At 40.6% G+C, this 26,536-nt stretch overlaps 1 protein-coding gene across 2 annotated transcripts in view; it reads right to left on the bottom strand.

Annotated features, from left to right (window-relative positions):
• The window catches only part of JAK1 (Janus kinase 1), a 143,328-nt gene extending 117,028 nt beyond the window's left edge, over nucleotides 1-26,300 (bottom strand). The window contains exon 1 of one of the 2 annotated variants that reach the window (XM_055404089.2): nucleotides 26,069-26,300. The gene's annotated coding sequence lies outside the window, so the exon portion shown is untranslated. Of the gene's footprint in view, nucleotides 1-25,153; nucleotides 25,691-26,068 lie in introns of those variants that run through there. The other variant, XM_055404090.2, reaches the window with a different exon arrangement.
• Between the last annotated feature and the right edge of the window lie 236 nt (nucleotides 26,301-26,536).

Genomic DNA, 26,536 nt, shown 5'->3' on the forward strand with positions numbered 1-26,536 from the left:
GAAAAGAACTATGCTGCTTTCTTCCAGCTATCTGCTGGAGAACCAGAATAGGCCATTTTGATGCTCAAGGAGAATACATGAAATTTTTGGCACAGGCAGAACAGTGATGTTCTCTAGAGAGTAATACACTACTTGTAGAAGTCCTAAAGAAGGCTGAGCATCCAAGAATTGATGCTTTCAAATTGCTGTGCTGGAGAAGACTCTTGAGAGTCCCTTGGACTGCATGCAAGGAGATCAAAGCAGTCAATCCTAAAGGAAATCAATCCAGAATATTCATTGGAAGGACTGATGCTGAAGCTGAAGCTCCAATACTTTGGCCACTTAATGCAAAGAGCCAACTCCCTGGAAAAGATGCTGGGAAAGACTGAAAGCAAAAGGAAAAGCGGGTGGCAGAGGATAGGATGGTTAGATAGCATCACCAACTCAATGAACATGAATCTGAGCAAACTCTGGGGGATAGTGAAGGACAGAGGAGTCTAGCACACTGCAGTCCACGGGGTGGCAAAGAGTCAGACAGAACTTAGCAACTGAACAACAACAAAAAGTTCTAAACATAACTGAGCAGAAAACTACTATTGTTTACTTTCTGCACTTTTATTGTAGACTCAAAGCTAGGCTATATTTCCTTTGCAAGATTGTTTCTTCAGGATATTCTTCAGGTAAAGGGACAACAAAACTGGTGTTGACATGGAAGGAACTGTGAAAATGTGGACAAATCACATTCATCTTCTTTAACTGAACAAGAATAGTGGTTCAGTAACTCTTTATTAGCACACACACTCAACTGTAACCCAAATGAAAGTTTCATTTCCCAAATGCAACTATTTAGCATGCTCAACATGAATATGATTCTTAGACTTTAAGCCAGATTATCAGTCAATGCCATGCCTGTCTTAGAACTAATAATAGTAGATAACATAATTAGCTAAATATAATACATTTTTTATCCTAAAATTTTATATTGGGGTTGGAGAAGAATGGGAGAAGAACATGTTATAGAGCCCAAACAGTTGCTTATACCACTTTCTTGTTCAAAGTAAAGTAATTGTCCTAATTTTTGAAAAAAGAAAAAGACCAAATGAAGAATATAATAATGTGGAAAACATAGCATTACATGTGCTTTCTATGTTTAATCATTAAAGAAATGACTGTATTTAATCCCTATCAAGATTTTTTTAAAATTTTTATTTCAATGATTCAGTTCTATTTGGCTAATGGGAAATTACTCAAAAGTCAGAGAAGCTCTTTGGTTGGTTTTTCTAATTCTCCCAAAACCAAAATGTAACCTTTTATTATGTTGTGTTACTAGTTTAAGTGTTGCTATACAGCCTCAGGAATTCCTGGCCCCATCTTAATTAGTATTACAAACACTTACTCTCTAAATAGAACTTCATGATTTACATCCCCTTTCTCATCAGATCCTCCTTAGCAACTCTAGCTGAAGGTCAACTATGACTTCAGGGAAGAAACTGACACAAGAGAGGGTTAAGCTACCTCCTTAATCTATCACCCTGGCACCAAGTGCCTGAAAACAGTCCAGGGCTCTAATGTCCTTTCTACAGAGCTTTGGTATAAATTTTAGTATATATGTTTAAGAAAACAGAACAATTTTTGAAGACATGGATTTCAAGTCAGTACAAAGAATGATAATTTTTTTGTGTGGTGAGACAACTGGATAGTAAGTTAGAAAAAAATATTAAGAAAAATAACATTCATCTTACATCTTATACTAAAATATGTATTCCATCATTTAAAAATTTTAAATATACCAAATACTAGGTCTAAATAGAGATAAACACATACAATTAGGCAAGTCAAAAGGTTTCTCCAACATGACATCAAAAGTAGAAACCTTATAAAGAAATATTTGATAGATTTGAGTACAAAAAATTTAAAGTTTCTGTATCAAAAGGCCATAAGTATATAAACAAACAACCAGAAGAAAAATATTTGTACCACATATCACAAAAAATTAATTTTCTTAATATATAGCTTATTTTAAAAATAAAGAAAAACACAACCACACCAGTAATAAAATGGACAAAGGGTTTAACAAGGTAATCCATAAAGACTACATGAGTTCTCAACACACACAAAAAAAATTTAAATATACCAATAACCAAATATCTATAGAGATTTATCGTTTCTTTTTTTACTAACAGACTGGAAATTTGCTTTAAATTATAATATCCACAAAATGATGAAGCAAGTATTCTCATTTAGAAATATAAATATCATGTGACTGTGTTAAAACATGGCAGAGTAGAAGGACGACGTGCACTCATCTTCTCCTGAGAGAACACCAAAATCGCAACTAGCTGCTGAGCAACCATCAACAGGAGAATGCTGGATCCTTGGATACCAAAAAAAAAGACACCCCACACCCAAGGGCAAAGGAGAAGCCACAACCAGACGGCAAAGCACCTTTAAACCTGTGACTTTCATAAAAACTTAATTCAGAGCATTCGAAACAGAAAAGGGAATGATGATGATGGAGGAGATTCACCTGTTCAAGATATTGATACTCCAGAGGCTGACTTACATCAATTACAGGTGAATACATTTAGGTGATACAAAAGATACTTCACACCCCCAACCAGACCAGGACTTCATAAAGCACAGCTTGTCAAGACAGTTGGTTGCAGTGAATGAAAAAGACATCTTAACGTATTTCATCCACTCAGGGAAAAAAGACAAGAACAAGTAAGCTCTCAAGGTTGACAGCAGTGTTCACTAGGAGAGATGGGTTTGAGACTAAGACTTGGATGTTCAGATGTTAAGACTGCTTACTTCTTTTTCACAAGTAGAAATGTTCCTTGTGTATTTTTTCTACAGAAGATTTTCTCTGGTTTTATTTTCTTTGTTTTGACTCTAATAATTAGTTGGAAACTCATGTAAAATGAGCTTTTCTAGATTAAAAACTATTTTAGATAAAGGTTATAACTATTTTAAAAATAGAAATATAAACATGTGAGTTTTGAATAGAAATTTGTAAATGCCCTTTGACTTAAAAGTTCTAGCAATTTATTCTAAACAAGTAACAACGATATACAAAATTTAGCTATAAGAATCTTCAAAGTTACTTAAAATGGCTAACAAAACAATCTTAAATATTCATCCAGGAACACAGAATCATGGTGAAGCCAATCTAATAGAATTCTACACTGAAAAAAAATTATTATATACACACATATATAATTATGTATATATACACAAGTGTACATATGCAACCCCAAGGACTGTAACCTGCCACGGTCCTCTGTTCATGAGGATTCTCCAGGCAAGAATACTGGAGTGGATTGTCATGCCCTTCTCCAGGGGATCTTCCCAAACCAGGAATTGAATCCAGGTCTCCCACATTGCAAGTGGATTCTTTTATCATCTGAGTCACCAGGGAAACCCATATACATGTGTAATTATTGGAAAACGGAACAATATTCATGATTCGCTAATAAATGGGGGCAAGGTTATAAAACATCATACAGTGTATAAACACAACTTATTTTGGGCATGGGCACAGAAGATTGAGAGGATACTCACCAAAATACTGACTATGGTTAAGGGATTCCAAGTGGTTTTTATTCTTTTGTCTGAATTCTAAATCCTCAATAAATAGGAATAACTTTTGCAAAAAAAAAAAAAATGAATATCACTTCTCAAACCTAAGTAACTTCCAAGAAAGGAAGACAGCAGCCAATAATATTCTATGTAGAGAGCAACTGACTGTCCCCTCAGATCTACTTAGTGAATCAGGCACACAATACAACCAGCCATTCCATCCTCAGATCCCAAGACAAGAGAGTAGATCAGAATGGCCAGAATGCCTAATCTCATACCACAGTGTAACTGTGACCTACTACTCAGGTTGAAAAACACTAGACTTGAACAGCCCACCACCACTTAGGATAGGAGATGGGATCTCCTTCACTTGTACAACTCCCTCCACACTGACAAGTTGCTGTTGTTCAGTCTTTAGGTCATGTGAGACTCTGAGACTCCAAAGACTGCAGCACACCAGGCTCCTCTGTCCTCTACTATGACAAGACAGCAGCTCAAAAAACGGTATGAAGGGTGGGGAAAGAGCTGTCTGTAATGCAAAAAACAAATAAACAAATAAATGCCAATGCATGCAAAATGGTATGAATCCAATGGAGAGCAATTTGTTATCGATAAAAGTTATTTCTAAAGGAATTATAAATGCACTTATCTTTAACCCAACAACCCTTAAGAATTTATTCAACCTTGTACATATGAGATTATACAAAGAAGCACTGTTTGCAGTAGTAAAAGCATAGAAACAAATAATGTATCCATGAATAGGAAGACCGGTTACGTAAACCATGGTACAGAACATACTGGAGCTCTAATACCTACATGCGTACACGTATACACACGTCCACACGAATAAACAGTCTAGTCCATGTCCTAATACTGAAAAAGAGAAGCATATACTGTAAAATGAAAAAAGCAAAGTACAGAAAGTATATAGAGAATGCTTTCCTTTTGTATAAAAAATAGAGAATACATACTTGTGTATAATTATATCTGGACACAAGAAATGAATAAAAGCAGTTACTTAAATGGGCAGGAAAGGAAACTGCCAGTGACAAAAGTAGAAGCAAGCCTTTCCAATCTGTACTGTTATACTGGTTTACCTTCCGAAGCATGTGAATTCAGCACCCAAGTCAGAGTATCAACACTACCACCACCAGTAACAATAACTATAACGAAAAGTTCGAAATGCTTGCCAGTAAAGCCTGGATAAGAAATGTATCACCACAGAGGGAGGAGCATCAGAGCTGAGCAACAGATGTCACAAGGATTCTTTTCTGCTTCTGCTGCATGGAGAAAAGGTGAAACCATGTACAGATCACCTACCACAGGAAAGTTTTCTGCACATGTTGTCTCATTAATACTCAAATTAACCTGAGCAGGTAAAACCAGCCACATTTCTGCAAATAAGCAAATGGAGGTACACAGTAAATGTCAAGGCATTAGGTCACGTGTCCAAAGTCACAGGGTTATCTATGACTGGAACTCCTGCTCTTACCTGTTGAAATTCTCAAAGAAAAATATTTAAGTCTCAGTAAAAATAAAAATCATCTAAGTCAGTCAATCACTCATAACCACACTTCCTTCTGCAGTGCTTCCTCTAGTATTCTGTTTTCTAAGTTTTGTGAATAAATGTTTGCTAGTCGGACACGACTGAGCGACTGAACTGAAATAAAACAAACACTACAGTAATAAAAGGATGGTCTATATTTGCCAATTAATGAGCTCCAAGAAAAGTTAATTATGAGGAACATTATCAGATGATTTTTCTTCCCTTTCACTGAGGATTAACTATTGAAATGCATGCAAAATCTCTGAATGATGAACTTAACAGGAGCTCTAAATCATCTTTTCCAATAAGATGATAAAAAATGTTACTACATCAGGAAGGAAGTGAGGAAACAAATAGCAACTAACATTGGACACTTACATATACCAGTCACTGTTCTAAGTGCTTTGAACATAAGGATCCACCTAATTCTCATAAAACCCTATGAGGTACTACTATTATATTCATTTAACAGATGAACAAACTGTGACAGAGAAAGTTAAATAACCTGTCCACACAGACTGTCCAAATGTCACTGCACACCCTACTCCCCACCATTCAGTATTTCTGGGCTGCAGCAACTGAAAATGAACCAGAGAACAGCTCTTCACTAACAAATTTAATCATGTAAGTTTTTATTCCAAGAAAAGGAGGCTTCACCTGACTGCCGAATGAATCGATAAGACAAAAAAAATTTAAACCCCCTGATTTCAGATATTTGGGCTACAGTCCAAGCCAGAGACGAAACCAGCAAATAGGCAGTAAGGAGTGAGGGTGAAAGACAAGCAGCAACGAGAAATGTGCTTCTTTCTCAACTTCCTGTAAATATTAAGTGAAAGGTATCCACGGTCACACAACTGAAGGACATTCACTGAGTAACATTCAACAGTCTCTTATTTTTGCTCTCCCAGAAAAGTAAAAATGAAGCAACATCAAGCAATTCTCAAACTTATCTGACCATAAATTTCTTTATTCACAGAGCTCCTAGAGAACAAACCATACTTACGGGAAGCTATTGGACTAAAAGGATATTCAATTGTTAAAAATCTATCAAACTTGGTGACTAATAATCCAGGAGCTGCTACTGCTACTGCTGCTAAGTCACTTCAGTCGTGTCCGACTCTCTGTGACCCCATAGATGGAAGCCCACCAGGCTCCCCCGTCCCTGGGATTCTCCAGGCAAGAACACTGGAGTGGGTTGCCATTTCCTTTTCCAATGTGTGAAAGTGAAAAGTAAAAGTGAAGTCGCTCAGTCGTGTCCGACCCATAGCGACCCCACGGACTGCAGCCTACCAGGCTCCTCCATCCATGGGATTTTCTAGGCAAGAGTACTGGAGTGGGGTGCCATTGCCTTCTCCGATAATCCAGGAGAGATGAGTCAAAATAAGCCCCAGGATAAGGCTTAAGTGATCAGTGACGGTGATAGGACAAGGAGGTTAACATAAAGGGCAGATATTCTATGGAAACATATAAACTTAGTTCTAGACCTGTTGAAGAGTTGTGTTAAAAAAAACAAACACAAAAAAACTGCCAGTTCACAAAACAACTGAAATCAGCGTCTCAAAGAGATATCTGTATATCTACGTTCACAGCAGCATTGTTCATAATTGTCAAAAGGTGAAAGCAACCCAAGTGTCCACGATGGATGAATGGATGAACAGAATGCGATACATACATTGAATAGAATAGTATTGTTTTTAAAAGCAAGGAAATTCTAACACACACTGAAGCACGGATGAACCTTGAGAAAATTATACATTAATTACAAAAGGATAACTATCGGATGATTCCACTTAAATGAGGTAGCTGGTTTAGTCACATTCATAGAGACAGGAAGTAGAATGGGGGTTGCCAGGGGCTAGTGGGAGGGAAGGCTGGAGTGGAGAGGTAGTCAGTGGGTACAAAGCCTCAGTTTTACAGGATGAAAAGCATTCTGGAGACATTGTGAATGCACATAACACTACCAAACTGTAACTTATAAATGGTCAATTTTATGTTGTGTACTTTACCACAATCAACAAAAATTTTAGCTGCCAATTCAAGATGTTAGACACTTGTTGTCTTTATCTGTATAGAAACTTCTCATCCCATGTGGTTCCAATGGATCTACGGATCACAGTGTCCTGCCCTGACCCCGACTGATGCCCTGGGTCTGACCAATCACTGTCCTCCTATGAGACCAAAGGGTCACCATGCAAGAGTCCTTCAGAGAGATTTTACAAATGGGAGCCAGAAGAACATCACGTTGGGAAAGCCAATTGTTCTCTTTTGTGCCACTGGGAGAAAAACCTCACTGTGGCAAGAAATGAGACCAATGAAAGAAAAGCAGAAACAAGGAGGACTCCTAATGAAGAGGATCATCTTTGACAACCCTGGAGCTCATAGACTCTCCTCCTCTCCCCTTAAGAAGCTCCAGTTACATGGGCCAAGAAATCCCAACACCTTTCCTGTGCAAACCTCCTCCCCCCATCCTCAGACACCAAAAGAGAATAGGGACATCCAAAAGAAAAGCAAGTTCACTGAGCAATACAACCCTGAACAAGAATTTTCTCTCCAAAGCTCCTTTGGAAATTTTATCTGCAGTATCACAAACTAGAACAGTACTACACAGTTCCATCACCTTGTAAGCACAATTCCAAATATAACACAATCTTTGCCGTTGGTAAATACATCAACATGTTAGGTCAAAATACCATTTTATTTCAGAAGAAAAAATAATAATTGAAAAAACAATTATCAATCTAAATCTACCTAGATTAGAGAATGAGATATACAATGCATAAAACAGAAATAGATTTATAAATGTAAGTGTTTCTAAATTATCTCAAGTATAACATAAAAGAAAACATCTAAGCATTACTCTGAAAACTGAGGCTTTGGAGGAACATTTAATACTGAGGACACAGAACAGAACAATACACAAATAAGATCTTTTATCTGTGCCTTATTTGAAGAACTTTGCCCCTTCCCTGTTGTTCAACTCTATGCTCCATAACTATCGGTTCCCTTGGTTTGGTTTTCACTAATAACTGACAAGGTCTAATTTTATTAAATATAAAGCTAATCAATAATGTTTATGACTGCCTAGGTATAATGACTCTCTTGTGCAAACCAGGAGACATGGAAAAAGCAAATAAAAGGAGAAGGAATGGTGCTAGCTCTGCAGACTTTGTCTGACTTACACAAAGGGGATATCTAAAAAGCTGCTGTGCTTGGAATTAATGTCAAACCAGTTTCATATCTGGAATATGAAAGGCTCACAACAAAGGGTGCAAGAGAGATGCCTGAAGCAAAATTTTACAAATAAACTGTGCTCCCTGGGGAGTGTAGTTGTGAACTTGTTATCACAAGACTTTGCAAAGATAAGCTAGCCTTGTTGATTTCACTGAAGCAGACCTAACCAATAAAATAACTTCACAACACTGGGAATACTATCCATGTGAAATCTTTATAACCGCTAATCAGGAAATGATCCATCTTCTGAAACTGCCTTGAGCCTCTCTCTTATCATGAAAGATTAGTAACCAAAATTTTAATCATAAGAGGAAAAAAGAAAAGATGACCCTACTTCACTTGGAAGGGTTTTAAAGGTGCACTGCAGCACACGTGGTAAACATAAAAATGACAAAGCTTGTCTCTTCCACAGAATTATTTTCCAGCTATTTAAGGTGGCTTCATCTCACAGCTCCAGAGCAAATCTTGGAACCTAGCAGCCCAAAATGTTTATGGCGCTCTGGGGAAGATCTAACTATTAGAAACACTGCTCAGGCATCCCACAGCCCACACAACAATTTATTTGTCAAGAAACCTGCAGAACTTACTGTCTTAGAGAACCAACTGGGCAGACGTGGGATATTTCTGTTAAAGTACTCTGTGTGCTTTCTAAATCATGGCATAAATAATAACCCAAATTTTAAAATTTGAGTAACTTTCATGCAACAATACCATATAGTCTCCTAATAATCAGAAAATTCCCCCAAAATCATGCACAAGATATATATAACAGGATTACTTATAATAGGAAAAACAAACAATATATACGTAACATATTTTAGAGCTAGGTAAACAAACTTTCATTCATTCATCCATATCATACACCATAAAAAGTTGTTGCCCTAACCAAAATTTATTACCTCACAGGAGTAAAGTTGTGATAAGTCACTTGGTGAAAAAAACAGACTGTAGCACTACATTCTATTATCTCTTAGAAATGTTTTTAACTCATAGATTCATACATACACAAAACAAAGGCTGAAACCATAAACACTGAAATAGTAACAAAAATGTTTATCTGAGTGACATCTTAGAATTATTATTTACTTCTAATTTTCATAAAATGCAAATGGTATTTAATTTCTTTAAAATGCTAAATAAATTTCTAAAGAATTCAGCATTAGCTATAGTAAATTTCTAATGACTGCCTACAAACAGCCAATGTTAGGCCCTGACTTCTCTAAAAGTAAATGCAAGAATGGTTAACAGTATTCTATTTGAAATTTTTTGAACATAGGATAAATAAATTATCTAAAATTAATCCAAACATAACTCTTTAGAGAAGCAACTAAAATGCAAAGGCCTAATGTCTCTAGAAAGAAAACCAAAAATAGATTGATGAAGATCCCATAAAATACGTATCTTTCTTATATAAAATTAAAAAGTTACAAATCAGTTTTCAATTTGCAGCCTGAATGAAGCTTTTTAATTACTAAAGAAAAAGGTAAAAGGAAGAACAAAAAGAAAACTATTCTCTCCTCAGAGGCCCGAGTCAGGGTAAGCAGACTTCGCTGAAGCACCCTGTTTCAACCATACACACCTTGATTGAATTTCTTCCTAGTCTTCAAGCCCACAGTGAGAACGTGCCAAGAGCAGGCCCTGCTACAAGAACAAGACGAGGACAGGCAGTTCTGACTCAGGTGTGTGGACAGAGCCTTGACAGTGACCAGAGGCAGCAGGCCTGAAAACCAGGCCTCCAGGAGGCTCTGTGGCACCAGGCAACAGAAGCACCTGTGAGCAGCTAGACTTAAGCAGACTGTCGGAGGGGAGGCATTACAGGCTGTGCTGTTTTCCTCGAACCAGTTAAGAGCAGAGCAGCCACTTGGTGCAGGGAGTAAGGGAAGGGCTTGGGGCTAACTCAAAATCGCTTTGCCTCTCTGAATTTTAGCTGTTTTAATGTTTCAAATGAAAGTTATACAAGAGAGCATTTTTTTTTTTTATCAGTAATGACTTCTCTTTGTTTTTGCTGTTCTTAATACAACTGTTATATCCATTAAGGTCTAATTAGATTTGGTGTACTTTGTAAAGTGGCTTTTCTCTTGACAAAAGAAATAACATAAAAAAGAAATGCCAGTCAAACAATCAAACAGGCTTTCCACAAGTCTATCACCAGCAATCATGTGATCAATAATATTCTATTACTGACCAGCTGCTTACTGGCAGGCACAAAGCTGACTAGGACTAGAAGTGTAAGTAAGATTGACTTGGCCCCTGACCTCTGCAACTGCCAGTGTGGCAAGGGCCCAAAACAACAGTTTAGTATCTCTTCTCCCACAAGACACTGCCCTTTGTAATGTTCAGGGTAACGGGCTGAACCCCACATAATCCTAATGTCTCTCAGATAATCTCCAAATCTCCTATCCATAAATACATCTAGAATTCTCAGAACTATTTGAACAAATGGGTACGTATTTAGTTACCCAAGCTCTCCACGTGACTACCTTCTGTATCATTTATGACTCAATCACAAATCGAGCATGATACTAAAGTGGTGGCCCACAGATGTCTTGGGTGAGTCACTACGTGCTCTGATTCTCTGTTGTAAAATTGGGGAAGGAAGTGCCCCCGGGTGGCTTTGCTTTCTTTGAACTCTTAAAATTATTGTAAGATATTATGGTCACCGTGTAAATACAAATCATTCAACAACAATTGCTAGAAAATGCCTATAAGCTTAGAACAAAATATTCTGGCATTTCATAGCAGACCTGTCTCCATGGTCTCTTAAAACCATTAGAGCTATCAGTTCTAACCTGGGAAAAGTAAACAAGACTCCAAGCCAAGAAGGAACTCGTTTGACAGCTTTCCTTGCCTCCCTATAATCAAAGCAATATTCTCAGAAGTGTCTGGCTCCCAAATACCTTTAAATGTCTCGATTCAGCCTAGCATAAAAAGTATTTTCTTCTGATTGTTAACTGCATGGCAATATTCCTCTTTCAATGTTATCTGACGTTGATTTTTTTAATTGAAATGTATCTAACTGCAGAGAAGTATAAAAAATCATTGATATATTTTTAAAGAGGACTAACCAGGTCTCCTCACAGGGTCCCTACTATGTGGCAAGCACAATGGTAGCAGTTGGGGATATAAAGGTCATCCACAGATGAGGACAGACAACTAAGCAAATTAACGCAATAAAGTGTGTGCCATTAAGCAAGGCATACAAGCCTTTAAACTCCAGCAATGCAGGTAACATATTCCAACAAGTACACTGGTAGTCTCAAGTTTATAAACAGTTGGGTCTTTATAAAAATTCATTCCCAGTTGGTTATTTGAAATTTGGAGCTCATTTCCCCCCCCAGTACACACTACTGTAAACATGGTTAGGTTTCCAAGCCAACAAACAAAAGACTAATTGAACACAAAATACCTGAAACACTATACATACAGCTGCCTGACCAAATGAGCAGAAAACATTACTGCAGCCAAAGAGAATCATGTTATCCAACCATTCCAAGCTTCAGTTTACGAATCTGAATGACTGGCACAGAACAAGCATTTCATAAATAATATTTGATATCTTTTTTCATTTGCTTGAGATTACACACCTTTCATTCTCCTTAGAATAAAAGTATCCACAGTTGGGATTATCAGTCATTATTAGAAAATGTTTGGGTTTTCACATTAAAAAAAAGAGATTTAAGTGTCTAGGCAAGAAATGTACAAAGAAGGGGATTAATGAAAGTGCACTACACATGAGAAAAGGGTAGCATGAACTAAAATGAAGTAAACAAGAAGAGCCTGAAGATAGAGCAAAAAGACAGTTTTACGATATACGGAGGATTCTCCTGATCAGAGAAGATATGAGACGGAATCTCAGGAACTTTCCAGTTGACTTACCAGCTGTCTATACAATGAGAAGACGGAGGTTAACAAATAATAACAGTAGTAAAACCTTATAGGATGTTGGTATACAATTACACGTGCTCATTTAATCTTTACGATCCTATGAAGTAGATAGGCTATCCTTATTCTGAAGTAGGGAAAACTGAGGTTGAATAACTTGCTAGTAAAATAAACTCAGTTTGTAAAATAAAGTAGGATTCAAACCCACAGACACTGGTTCCAGATTTGGGAAGTCCAAACCATTATCTTATACTGATGCTTTTGTATATTAGTGGGAACCCAGCTATTTATATAAGGGGGTTTCCCGCATTAGAAGTTTATAGCTTGAATAATAAAGTTCCCACTTATAAATATATAAACATTACATAATCATTACAGACTTTCTGACAATGTTCAGTATCTGGGGTGGAAGTGAGTAACTAACATTTATTAAATGGTACTGAATCCCAGGCACTGTCTGAAACGGTGAACTAAGTTATTTAACCTTCACAAAACAGCCATGGTGACAGGTTCTATTAAATCCACTTTATAGCTTCCATGATAGCTCAGTTGGCAAAGAATCTGCCTGCAATGCAGGAGACCCCAGTTCAATTCCTGGGTCGGGAAGATCCCCTGGAGGAGGGATAGGCTACCCAGTTCAGTATTCTTGGGCTTCCCTTGTGGCTCAGCTGGTAAAGAATCTGCCTGCAATGTGGGAGACCTGGTTTTGATCCCTGGGTTGGAAAGATCCCCTGGAGAACAGAAAGGCTACCCATACCAATATTATGGCCTGGAGAATTCCATGGACTGTATAGGCCATGGGGTCGCAAAGAGTTGGACAACTAAGCAAATTTCACTTTCACAGTTGAGAGAAAGTGAGGATCAATTGTGAGCCCAAAGTCAGAGTGTCAGAGAAAAGCCTAAGACCAGCAGCTCCTCCTGGTTCCAAGTCCAGAATGCTTTTCATATCTAGAATACTCAGATCTAAACAGGTAATTATGGCACATGTTATATAATAACCAAGTAATACAAAGTAACAGAAAATCTTGTTTGATTTTAAAATGTCAAAAATATTTCACAGGAAAATACTTAATTATCTTTGCTGCTGCTGCTGCTAAGTCACTTCAATCGTGTCCAACTCTGTGTGACCCCCATAGACGGCAGCCCACCAGGTTCCGCCATCCCTGGGATTCTCCAGGCAAGAACACTGGAGTGGGTTGACATTTCTTTCTCCAATGGGTGAAAGTGAAGTCGCTCAGTCATGTCTGACTCTTCGCGACCCGATGGACTGCAGCCTACCAGGCTCCTCCGCCCATGGGATTTTCCAGGCAAGAGTACAGGAGTGGAGTGCCATTGCCTTCTCCTGCCATTGCCTTCCGTTCCGTTCTGTCGCTCAATCGTGTCCGACTCTTTGCAACCCCGTGGACTGTAGCCTTCCAGGCTTCTCCGTCCATGGGATTCTCCAGGCAAGAATACTGGAATGGGTTACCGTTTCCTTCTCCAGGGGATCTTCCCGACCCAGGGATCGAACCCAGGTCTCCCGCATTGGAGGCAGACGCTTTAACCTCTGAGCCACCCTTAGGACTGCTAAACTAACCCAACTGCCCACCTCACCTCACCCCTCATCCCCCACAAAAAAACAATCCTTTCAGATCTTCATTATTACTTAGCACCTAACAATACCAAACACAACACAGGTGGCTAGAGGCACTTCTCCTAAACCCTAAAACTGCTTCAGAAGCGTTAGGCTGGAAAGGGAGATAGCACCGACTCCTCCGGTTCTCATTTAAATGCCAGTGTCAGAAATAAAAGGGAGGGAATGACAAGACAATAGAAAGAAGGCCTTTTTAAGAGTTAAAAGAGTTTTCCAATCGGATCTGGGGGGGGAAGAAGAGTAGAAAGCTTTTTTTTTTTTTAAATGAGTGCTGCAAATCTGAATTCCAGCTATGCCATTAGCTTTGTTTGCTCATGTGGAAAATGATGCCATTAAGATTCAACTCTCTGGCTATTAAAAGATTAAATTAAATATCAAATGCAAAGCACGTAAACAGCTGACACGTAGTAAAAGCTTGCTAATCTTGAGTCTCATCCTCTTGCTCCCTCTCCTTAGCACTTGACAAGGTGCGCTACATGCCCCACAAACCTGGGAGATGTGGGCGACCCGCAGGACAAGTTCACCAAAAGAGCACAAGACACTCAGAAAGCGGTTTGCTCATTTTCCACCAAACTCACATCATGATTCCCGTAGTGCCCCAGGGCCTTTTTCCCTGCTTCTTCTAAGATATTCACCATCTTTAAGTCACATCAGGTTTCGTAAAACAGGGGCCTAGTATTTTTTATTTAAACTCCTATTTCTCACCAAAAGTTGGGGCTTCTTATACACATAAACACACACACACACACACACACACCAGAACCATTCATTAAACGTACTTAAGACATGTGACAAGTGATCTGGTGGAAGACTGAGGCAGGGAAACTATTGTGAGAAAAATGAACAGCAGCCTAAAATAAGCAAATAACTTGGCCTTGAGTTTTTAGGAAAGGAAACATGATTTACTGAGCAGTCTTTCTCTTTTTCTTTTTTACAAAAGGAAACATATCAATTCCTGAAGAGGAACATTAAAATTTATGACAGGACCAAGAATATCACTGCAGTCTTCCAAAATATTTGATCTTTCACAAAACCGTACTACTTCATATAAGAGTCAGGATTTAATGTGGTCACATTCCTAGTAAAAATGTTCCCCCTTTGAGCCTCTACAAATCGTTTACACAGGATTTAGCATTTACTGAATAAACACCATGTACCTTCTGTGAAAGGGGATATTACAGTGAGTCCCTGTCCTCAAGAACCCTGGAACTGCAGTGTAGGAAAGTCTACAAAGGAACTGAAGTACAAGGCAGAACACAATGCCCTAGAAAAGAGGACTGCACACAGCCAAAGCACTCAGTATATATAATACATGCCTTCTGTGGGAGCTTGAGGCGGAGGGATAAGGGATACTTAAAGGGACCTTGATAGTTACAGAATTGAGACAGATGGAGAGCATGAGGCATGGGCAAAGTCCACAGAGGGTGAGGAAGCAGAAAAAAATATGAGAAATGTCTGAGGCACAAATGTAAAATAGTGAATGATCTATTTGGGCACAGTGTAGATGAAAGAAATGGTACAATAAGCTGAAAAATTGAGATCTTATGACAGGGACCCTTGAATACTACACAAAGGTGGAATTCAGACTGTTTTCTGCAGACAATAGAGCTTATGAAGGCAGCAGTCCAGGAAATTCAACTGCAAGAAGATTCTTCAGTGTCTGCGGGGAAGGAAGGGGAAGGCTGGAGGGAGGGAGCCTGGGCTGGAGATTACTGTGATCACCCAGGTAATGACAGGGAAGCTAGGTCAGAGGCAGGGAACAGCAGAGAAGACAAAGGAGCCACACACTGCGAGGGAGCACCGAGAGTGTCTGGCAAACTGCTGAGTTGGGGGCTGGAGGGAGAGAAACCAAGATGAAATAAGGCAGGGGTCAGCACACTTGGGTCCCCATGCCAAGTCTGGCCTCCCGCCTGTTCTCCACAGCAAACAAGTGTACAAATTTTACTCTTTTTTTTTGCCATACCACGGAGCATGTGGAACTTTCCCAACCAGGAACTGAACTCACACACCCTGCACTGGGAGTGCGGAGTCTTAACCACTGGACTACCACGGAAGTCCCCAATTTTCACATTTTTAAATGATTGGGGGAAAAATATTTTGTGACAAGTGGAAACTCAAATGTCAGCGTCCACACATCAAGTTCTCCTGGCACACGGGCACACTCGTTGGTTTACGTGTTGCCTATGTCTGCTTTGGTCACACAGCTGCTGAATTGTGGAGTTGTCACAGAGTGGCATGATCCTCAAAGTTGAAAACATTCACTGTCTTCCTCTCTACAGGAAAAGTTTTCTGACCACTGGTTTTGAGGGCTATGAATAGACACAGTACTAAGAGGAACAGAGAAATCATCCACTGGTTGGCTGGGTCAGAAAAAGATGCTATCAATTCTGGAGCAGTTAAACGGGAGGTATCAACAAGACATTCAGGTAAGCAAGCCCAGCATGGAATGGAAAGTTCATCCCACCACGGGGCCTAGGCGCCTGCTGTTTTCTACCTCGTATTCTTCCTCCAGGTCCTGGCAAGGCTTGGCTCCTGCAGTCTGAGCCCAAATGTCATTTCCTCAGAAGCATTCTCCACCCTGTTTCTTTATCCTCACCCGAAATTACCTTAATTACCATGTTTAACATCTTAGAATGTTGGCTCCTTAAGAATGAGACCCTACCTCTGATTCCTGTGTCCCCAGAACCCTGAACAGTTGCCTAAAGCTGCTCAGTCAGCATTTGGGCAAGTAGGAGAAGAAGGAATATGAATAAAAGAGGCAACTGGAACACAGGTGGAAGCAAGTCATCGGCACAGTTCCAGGGACACATAAGATCTGCCATTCGCAGGACCTTCAGGAAAGTCTTTGATGGGAGCAGGAGAGAGAGGAGAGGAAGAGAAGACACCTAAGACAAGGAGAGAAAGGAAAGAAGTACTGTGTCTCAGAAGCCAGACAGCAGTGGGGTGGGGCCTCTTTCAGGAAGGAGCGTGTACAGCATCAAAATGTCTCAGATAACAAGTGCATTAAAAAGGCCTCAGTGTGACAGCAAAAAGGTCACTGGTGACCTCAAGGAAGTCTTAAGTGTGTGGAGATCGTAGTCAGATAGCAAAGGGTTAAAGAATGAGCATTTGGGAGGAAGTAAGACTTTCAAGGGCTTCCCTGGTGGCTCAGAGGTTAAAGCGTCTGCCTCCAATGCGGGAGACCCGGGTTCGATCCCTGGGTCGGGAAGATCCCCTGGAGAAGGAAACGGTAACCCACTCCAGTATTCTTGCCTGGAGAATCCCATGGATGGAGAAGCCTGGTAGGCTACAGTCCACGGGGTCGCAAAGAGTCGGACACGACTGAGCGACTAAACAGAACAGAACAGAAGACTTTCAAGGCATTTGGCAGCAGAGTGGGCAGAGGTGCTCCCAGGGGTGGAGTGGGGTGGGGAATCCTTCTGTATTTCATACAATGACTCCAGTCCCATCCTATAATCCATACCTTAAAGCCTTCAATTTCCCCTGCCGTGCTATGATAAGGCCCTGCCTCACTGGGTGGCTGCCGACTCACCAGTTTGCCCCTCTGTCCTCTCTGTTCCAGCTGCAGTGTTGGTTCCATTTCAGATCCCTTGCGCAGTTCCCTCTGGCTAGAAAACCTCCTCAGCCTCTTGGCCTGACTAGCTCTTTCACTCTTCATATTCCAATTAAAAAAAAGAAAATCACAAAGACCCCCTCTTCTTACTGCCTCCCACCTCTGCTTTATACCAAACTAAAACATCTCTCTAGGCACTCAGCATTCTTGAAACAAACAGCTGTGTAACTGTTTAAGCGTTGCGTCTTCTACAAGCAAGGTAGCTTCTGAGGGCAGGAATCAGGCCCATCATGTTCTCACGTAATATACAATCTACAGATAATGGATAAGTAATGGAATGAACATGAACACCCGAGAGCAATTTTATCTCAAGCAGTTTATGCATCACCAGTGGCTTATTACTTCCCAAATCCCACATCAGGTAGGCTTACAATTTATGTTCAGGCCAGTCTGGCCTCCTCTGATCTCCCCTTCCTACTTCTGACCAACTAGGTGAAGGTCATTCTAAATATAAAACAGGGCGGGGGGTGTTTTGAGATATCATCATACACCAGATGATCCTCCCAATGAGGTAACTGATATACAGTGATTAACAGACCTGCCCATAGTTTTACAGATGACTCTAACTGAACAAAATCATTCAGTTTATTAAATATAGGCATTAAAGCATCTTCCTTTTTAAATCTGTATTCTGTGAATTAGCCCTGAAGTGGATTTGCAGGTGTACTTGGCAAAACACCCAGAGTACCTCTCTATGATATAATCTCATCTATCTGCCTCCCTGTTGTGTGGTCCATTCAGCTGGTTTTATAATAAGATTTTTTGCTGGGAAAATATACATTTGGCAGATTGTTTTCTCCTTGATTTTTTTCTTCTCTCTTTTCTCCCACTGTAACATAAAAGATTATCTTAAATTCTACTAATTGAAAAAATTGCTATAAATTACAGCCTTGCTACAGCCTGAGCAAATTAACTGTGCAAATAAGCCAGCAGATAAAATTGTGCTTAACTGAATAAACTGCTGTCAGTTCTAATACCCTTAAGCCTTTTAAGACACCATTTAAAACAAGAGTTGCATTAACTACAAAGTGTTCTTATCTATTTCTGCTTTATACATTCAACTTGTCTGAATTACCCAACATACCTGGGATTAACAGACCTAAATTTATTTTTTTTTTAGTATCTATAGGTCAGTTAGCCTGTTTACCATTTGAGCTGGACTTCCCTACCTTACACACCACCTCCCCCGTAAAAACTAGGGAGTTTTACTGTCACTTTCCTTCTCAAACGTGAAGACAAGAAGAGACAGCTAACTTCTTTGTTAATCAGAGCAGATGGAATGAGCCTATCATCAAGAGTGCCTTTCCAACCATATGATAACTACTGTTCTTGAGAATATGAATGAAGGCAACATAAACATTACTGAGAAAGAAATATAGATATATTCAAAATGTGATTAGGAAGAAGGGCCAACTTTTGTACAATTTTATATTTTAGGTAAGTCTTGCTTTAGGAAAATGCAACACATACATGGAAAAAGAAACTGATAAAAACAGCATTCAGGGGAAACAACATTATTTAAGAGTTCTCATAAACGTTTATAATTCCGTAAACAGCAAATTCCCTAGGACATTATCTGATTTATAAGATTTTAAATTTCTGCACAACTCTAAAGACACCATTTTACAAACAGGTATGCTGGTGCCCTCTGCCAACAGCTCACCACTCGCTAAGTAAACTGAATCAGGGCAAGCAACACAGTATTTTTATATTGACTTTCCCAGAAAGCCTAATACATTCCTACCAAATTATATACCTTGGATGGCATTTAAAGTTAAATTAAAAGCACCTTTGTTTCTCATTTTTTCTTAAAAATGGGGCAAAACTTAATTTATTTACCACCTTGGTGCTGTCTACATACTGAATTCTTCTAGATTTGAGAAAATGTCTTCTTTAGATGCCTAAACATTTTTTATTTATCCATTTCTAACTGAAGCCTTCTTAATATTGAATGAATCAGCTACTTTTTGTTTTGTGTTTAGTGGGTCCACTTCCCTACCATCTTACAGCATTCTGGATATAATCTGAACTCTTCATTTTTTAACACAAAGCACATTCACCAATTAGAAGGAAAAAAAAGAGAGCAAGAGAGCCGACAAATGTTTAACACCATAACATGTGCCTGGCACCACTCCAAAACCTTTAGGTGTAGTCAGTCACTCAATATTCAAATAATCCTAGAGGTAGGTACTACCTCATCTTCCTTTTATGGATAAGGAAACAGGTATAACCTGCCCACATTCTTACAGCTAGGATCAAACTAAACAGTCCTGCTCCAGAGTCTCCAAAAACACAGATTACATAAAAAACAAGACAGTAAGTCTGTCTGGGTACTATCTAGAGATGTAATTAACTTGACCTGATTTAGTCTCTCCACCGTCCTCACTGGTGGGTTCCAGCAATTATCATCACCTTCTCCACAGAAAGCCACAGCTCCCCTCCTTAGGTCTGCAGAGGTAGGTCACTCAAGTCACTTTCCCTGAAGAGTGAAAGCTCCTCCTGCTGAGCAAAGATTCCTCACCGGGTTTTCACACTGAAGAAACCTCTTTTTTCAAAGCTGGCCTGCGACAACTGTGACAGCAGCTTCTCACTCCACCCTCATCTCTGCCTACCACTTGCATATCTCTCAACCCCTAAAGTTGCCCTTTACTGCTAGAGACCCGAAGTACCTGGCCTCATTTGCATTATGCTCCACAACTTGACCTCTTCTCTTCTTAATGGCTTGCTCATTTTCCACACCAATTACTGTACTGTGTTGTGAGAATGACACCTTCAATATGCTACGGTATTTATGATGGCATCTGCCTCTCCACTAAATGGCCCCACACAGGCTGCTTCACTTTCTGAGTTAAGGTTCTGCTTTTCATAAACCTCTCTTCATTCACTTCCAATATAAAAAGTAACTGCCAGCCTCAGACAATGTGCCTTCCTGTATTCACCTTCTTAACAATTCTCATCTCTTGCATTTGTTGTATTTAATCTCCTGCCTTGAGAATCAGTTAGGTTAATTGTCTACAAATTCTTTATAAATTAAAAGCAAAGCAAAATAAAATTTTGCTCTACTATAAGGAAAGCATACGTGGACTTCATGACATCTATTCTGACTCTAAGTATTTTCTATTTCCTAGCAGTCTTCTGAACTATCTTGATAAACAGTGTATAGTAAGGACCATTTTCCGTGATGCAGAGGATGAACCGCTGCACAATGGTCAAATGAAGCTGATCCTTTATAGAACTGTCAGTACTACCCTTTTCTAATGATGCTATTCTGAAGCTCAAAAACTATGAATGGCTTCCCATCTTCCCAGTTCACGCATTCAACATAGGCCACAGTCTCTGAACTCACAATGCTCAGAGACTTGAGTAGTCTTCAGAGTCTGGCCCCATCCTGCATGTCCAAGCCCAACCTATTTCTGCTGCCTCTCAGTACCCTGCTCTGGTCACTGTGGCCACCTCCAAATTGGTCACCCACATGTACATGCCCACCTCTGTGCCTCTGCTCAAGCTCTATCTCTGCCTAAATTTCCATCCACCACTAAGGAAAAGAACTCCTACTCACTCCTCAAGCCCAACTCAAACGATTTTCTTCAAAAAAAAAAAAAAGCATTGGAGGGACTTCCCTGATGGTCCAGTGGTTAAGACTTCTCGCTTCCTCTGCAGGAGGCTCGGGGATAGCCCCTGGTTACTAAAGACCTCACATGCCCATGCTGCGCGGAGCAGCCAGGAAAAAAAAATAAAAAAGCATTAGACAAGGGCTCCAAGCAGGATTCAGCTCTCTTCAAAGGCTAAAGTGCTCTTAACTCTGACCTCTACTATAACATCAACCACACTGTGTTATATTTATAGCAGGTTTGTTTCCATATGAATTGTCTTATCCATCTGCCAGGAACTTTGTAGGTACCAAAGAGATGTTTGTATATACAAAGAACGAGTTAATGAATCTATAATATAAAAAGTGGGGAACAAGGGGGGAGCTACTTGGTGCTCTGACTTTAAAGGAGCGCCATGACGGTTTCTAGGAAACATTCTATAATGTAGGATTTACTTATTTTTATGTGCATAACCTGCAACGAAGACCCTCTGAACATACACAGGATCATCCACCAAACTCTATAAAAGTAGAATTTTTGCCTGTTTTTTTCTGCTTACTCCCTCCCTGAGGCTCATAACAGGAGCTCAAACAGTATTTACTAAATGAATAAATGAACGCAACAGAGTGCTGTGTGAATACTAACGGTAAGTAAATTCAGTCACCACAGATTAAAAAATCCCGACAAAGACCAGCTCAGTCTTTTGTCTAGAACAGACTTAAAGAAATTTTCATTGCTTCTAAAGCAGGTCTTGCCTCGGCACTCGGCAGTTTACTCAAGAGCACCAAGGAAAAATTGTGTGCCCACTGACAGCTGTTAAGAATCACAGATCATAAAACCTCAGAAGTAAATATACCATGGAAATGAACTTAAAACTTTTATGCTTTCTTGTTGCCTCGAACTGCCACAAGAGCTGGTGCACTTCAGAGGAAAGAAGACTCATCGGAAGTAGTTTCCTGCCCTGAAACACGGTCATTTCAACATGGCAGCTGCTAAAACCCCATGTTACCATAGGGTTTTCGAGACAGGAAGCAACCAACAGTGGCACACCTAGCTGAGAAGAGAGCAAGAAGCAGAGAGGAAACAGCATGCCGAACAAGAACACGGGCGGGGGTAGCTGACAAAGTACAAAAACAAAGAACCAATTCCTCTAACGTCTCCTATAACATAACTGACAACTGACTGTACATAATTATCAGGGAAAAAAATGAAGGGCACAAAAACAAACAGCACCTTCCCTGGTCACCAGCTGCTGCTTTTTCCATAGTTAACTCTTCTTCTGCATTAATGACTCTAATAGAAAAAAAACTGATAAGAACTTGTCCTTAAATGGGTAAGGGAGTGGGCCATGGCTGACTTTTCTCCTATACTTTCTACTTTATGGTCTAATTTTTTTTTTTTTTTTACAATGAGTTAAATGAGAAAATCTTGACATTTAAAGAAATAATAGAGATAAAAATTTTATGTTCTAATAATAATAAAACTACATTAAATAAATCCTCTACCCTATAAAATGAATAAAGAATTTAATAAAACCAAACCATCCAATCTTGGCATTCAACATACTGCACCCCCTTTCCTCCTCAACAACCAGTATATCTAACAATTCATTTATTTTAAAAAATCACATCTTACAAAGAATATACCAAGGGGGTTCTCTATAAGTGACTGCCAAGAGGGAGCGGGATGAGGAAGGGAAAGACCAGTAGTTTGGGATTAGCAGATGCAAACAATTAAATGTAGGATAGATAAACAGCAAGGTCCTACTGTATAGCACAGGGAACTATATTCAATAAATAATGAAAAAGAATATTTAAAAAGTCTATGTGTGTATTACTGAGTTGCTGCAGTACAGCAGAGATCAGTATAACACTGTAAATCAACTATACTTCAATTTTTTAAAAAAAATCACATCTTCACAATAGTTATAATTTGCACAGCACTTCATGGTTTCCATCCATTATTTTTGTAATTTTTCCCAACAGCGTTGTGTGACGGCCAAAGTGGATATTTTACAGATGAAGAAAATAGGTGCCTGAGTGAAGCAGCCTACCATGACACAAGCCAGGATCTTGTTACCCACTTGGCTAAAGCATAATTTCTCAAGCCCAACACTACTGACATTTTGAGCTAAAGACTTCTTTGCTGTAGGGGGCTTCACCAAGCATTGTAGGATGTTGAACAGAATCCTTGACCTCTACCCACTGGACACCAGTAACACTGCCTCCTCCCACTCCCACCGCACCCCCCACAGTTCTAACAACTAAAAATGTCTTCAGAAACTGCAGATCCCTCCTTAGGCGCACAATTATACTCAGCTGAGGGACACTGGTCCAAAAGAATCTATAAGGTTTTTTCTGGTATCTTTATTCTACGATAAGGCTCCACAGAACACTGGGCCATGATAAATCACAGACCATCAGATGCTGCTTGCTCAGCAAGATTCAGTTAATTAATCAATTCTCTATCCACTTAAAATACTTTTTTTAATGTGAAAACAAACAAGAAAAATTTCCTTGTATAAACACTCACATCTCAGATGATATATCTTCTAAGAGCATATTACCACATTAAAACATAAGTATATATATATAATAAAGATATATAAAATAATGCGCGTATAAAGTGTAAAAGCTTAATCAAAAAACAGACCTCAGTCTTTGTTAATAAACTTTATGAATGCAGCTATACCTTAGTGTCCCCCCTATTAAAATGGATATAAACCTACACATTCTCAACACTTGCTTCAGCTGGATTTCTGTCCAAACATATACTTCAAGCTGTTCAGAAGAAACTGAGTGATAACTTCAAAACATTATTAGAATTTCTGGTCTGCAGTTGAAACCATTAGTGTTTGTAAACCCAGAATCTAAACTTGCAGATTTCATTATCCCATTTGGAAGCATTTCTTCTTGTCATTTAAAGAGTCCCTTTTCCTGCAAAAAGCAACTCAGCCCTCAAAATTCCTTACTTTCACCAGCTTTTTAGCAAATGTCTGAATTGAAAACATTTTGCAAGCTAATTCCCATGAACACTTTAAACCGGTAAAGGGTAGATACTGATTGATCAGAGATAATTATAAACACATATAGAGCATTAGCCAAATTGATATTAAGACTAACTAAATTACTACAAATTGAAACATAGTTATATTTGGGGAAATGTTTGAATTATTTTATCTATGTATGTATAATTTATTCACCCTCTATCATCATTTCCCAATAATAATAAGCAATTCATATGTTGTGGAATGGGGAAACTAAACTAGCTTTATTCAATACGGAGTGTCACACTGCAATCCTAGTACTAAAAAAATACGTTTTGGTATTTAGAGAAACTAAGATACTGTATAAGTGCTTAGCTAATACAATACTGAGAGTTAAAGAGGTTGTGATTATTCCTGTTCACACTGTTCACAATCTTGTAGGCATGATGCACCTGCGTCTTTAAATGGGATCTGGATCTATACATAGGAGACATTTTCTCCATATTACAATGCTTATTGTACCCAAAGTGTCTGGTACTCTTCTAGCCTCCATTAACCTTCACCACAAAGTACAGAAGAACACATTGATCCTTCAATAAAAACGACTGCCTGGTCTTGAAAAACAGTCACCCAAAGCAAAAGCCAGAAACAACACAAAATGGGGTTTTGGAAAGGAAGTAACAAAGATTTAATCAATATAAAACGTTCATCTTAAAAATTTTTTCTCCCACACTGTAAATGCCCATAACGGAAATCTCTCGTTCTTAAAAAATAAAAAAAATAGCCAACAACCAAACACTCCACGATCACGTTTAATTGTTTCTGCATTATACTCATCGCTTAACTATGTCAGGTTTTTAGCGCTTTCATCCACCGAAAAAAAGTAATGACAGTTTTATACAGATGTAAACTGCCACAGAGAGAAAGTCCTGGACTCTTAAAAAAAAAAAAAAGTTAACAGCATGTATCCAACCAAGGACAGAAAACAGCTCAAAGCCACGTATTAAGCGAAGTGGCACGGGGGACGGGTCCTCTTGCCATGGACACAAAGGAATTCACAAAGAATATGCCATACAAAAAAAAAAAGGTGCAGAACACCTGGTAATAATCATACCCTTTTTCTAGTCTCCTAGAGAAGTTCCTTGGTAAACACACATCCAAGGCGTCCACATCCCTGGAACCTTGGGGAGTGACTTACAAGGGGGTGTTTACCAGTCCTGCTAAAGCGACGTCTCTTTTTTGATGTCTGACGACCGCGCGCGGACGGAGTCTGAGGACTTCGACAAGGAGCCAGAGACCAGCCCCACTTGCGGTTAATCAGACCCTTTACAGAAAGGTTCACAATTCGCCCAACGGCTCTTCACTGTTCCTCTTCCCCGGCCCTCCGGCCCAGGGTGCGTCATTCACACTTTTCGCCGAGTCCCAAAAGAACCTAAAAGGGGAGGGGGCGTCTCCTGACTCCCCAGACGCCCCTTTGCCCCAAACAGGGCCCCAAAGCCTAGAAACTTTCCTTCGCTGAGACGGCAGAGAAGCCAAAGGCTAAGACCCTCAGCATCCGTCCGGAGGCCTGAAAAATCCTCCTCCCGCCCCCCGGCAATTCTGCCAGAGGGCTGGCGGTCAAGTTCTCGGTGCAAGAGCGAGGGACGTCAAACCTCAACCCCGCGCCTGTATCTCGGGGTGGTATAAACAGGATGTCAGCGCGTCCCAGGCTTGTTTATGAAAACTTGGTGTGCACTCTGGGGGAGGGGGCGGAGCGCCTCACCCTCTCCCCTTCGGGGCTGGGGGGCCCCGGCCCCCGATCTCCCCGCCGCCAGCCGGCTCCGCTCAGCTGGAAATCCCCCGCCTCCCCAGCCCGCCCCTACCTCGGCCCGGCCCGGCCCCCAGGTCCAGCGCGAGGAGCGACCCGCGGCGCGCGGCGCGCGAGGCCCAGAGGGGCGGCCGCGTCTCCCGCCAGCGCCCGGCTGAGCGCCCCTCGCCTCGCTGCCCACGGCCGCCGCAGGCTTCTCCACCTCCACTCGGGGACACTCACCACTTCCGTGTGCGCCTGGGCCGGGGGGCTCCGGGTCACTGCGAGGGTCAGGGTCGGGCGGCCAGCTCCCTAAGCGGCTAACCCCCCAGGGCCCCGGCGTTGACGCGCCGGGGGCTGAGGAGTGGGCGCAGGGTCGGCAATCACCTTTTGGGTGCGGACCGGGGCAAGTCAGCGGCGGCTAGCTACTCGGCGGCCGCCGCGGCCTGCGCTGGGCGACGCACCCGCCTCCCGCCCCGCCCCGCGACCGGCCCCGCCTCCCGGCCCGCGGCAGGGCCCGCCTCCGCGTGGCGTCACGCACAGCTGCCCCGGAAAGCGGGGCGGGCACCGCGGTGGAGGCGGAGGCGGTGGAGCCGGAGGCGGAGGCCGCGGACCCGGCGCCTCCAGCCTTCCCGCCCCGCCCCCACCCTGCTTCGCTCACGCCCCCGCCCCTCACTCGCTTCTTTTTACCACGTAGTCTAAAACACCAGT

The sequence above is a fragment of the Moschus berezovskii genome, chromosome 4 (genome assembly GCF_049115385.1).
Source record: "Moschus berezovskii isolate FMDL1 chromosome 4, NW_MosBer_1.0, whole genome shotgun sequence".
Lineage (NCBI taxonomy): Eukaryota > Metazoa > Chordata > Mammalia > Artiodactyla > Moschidae > Moschus > Moschus berezovskii.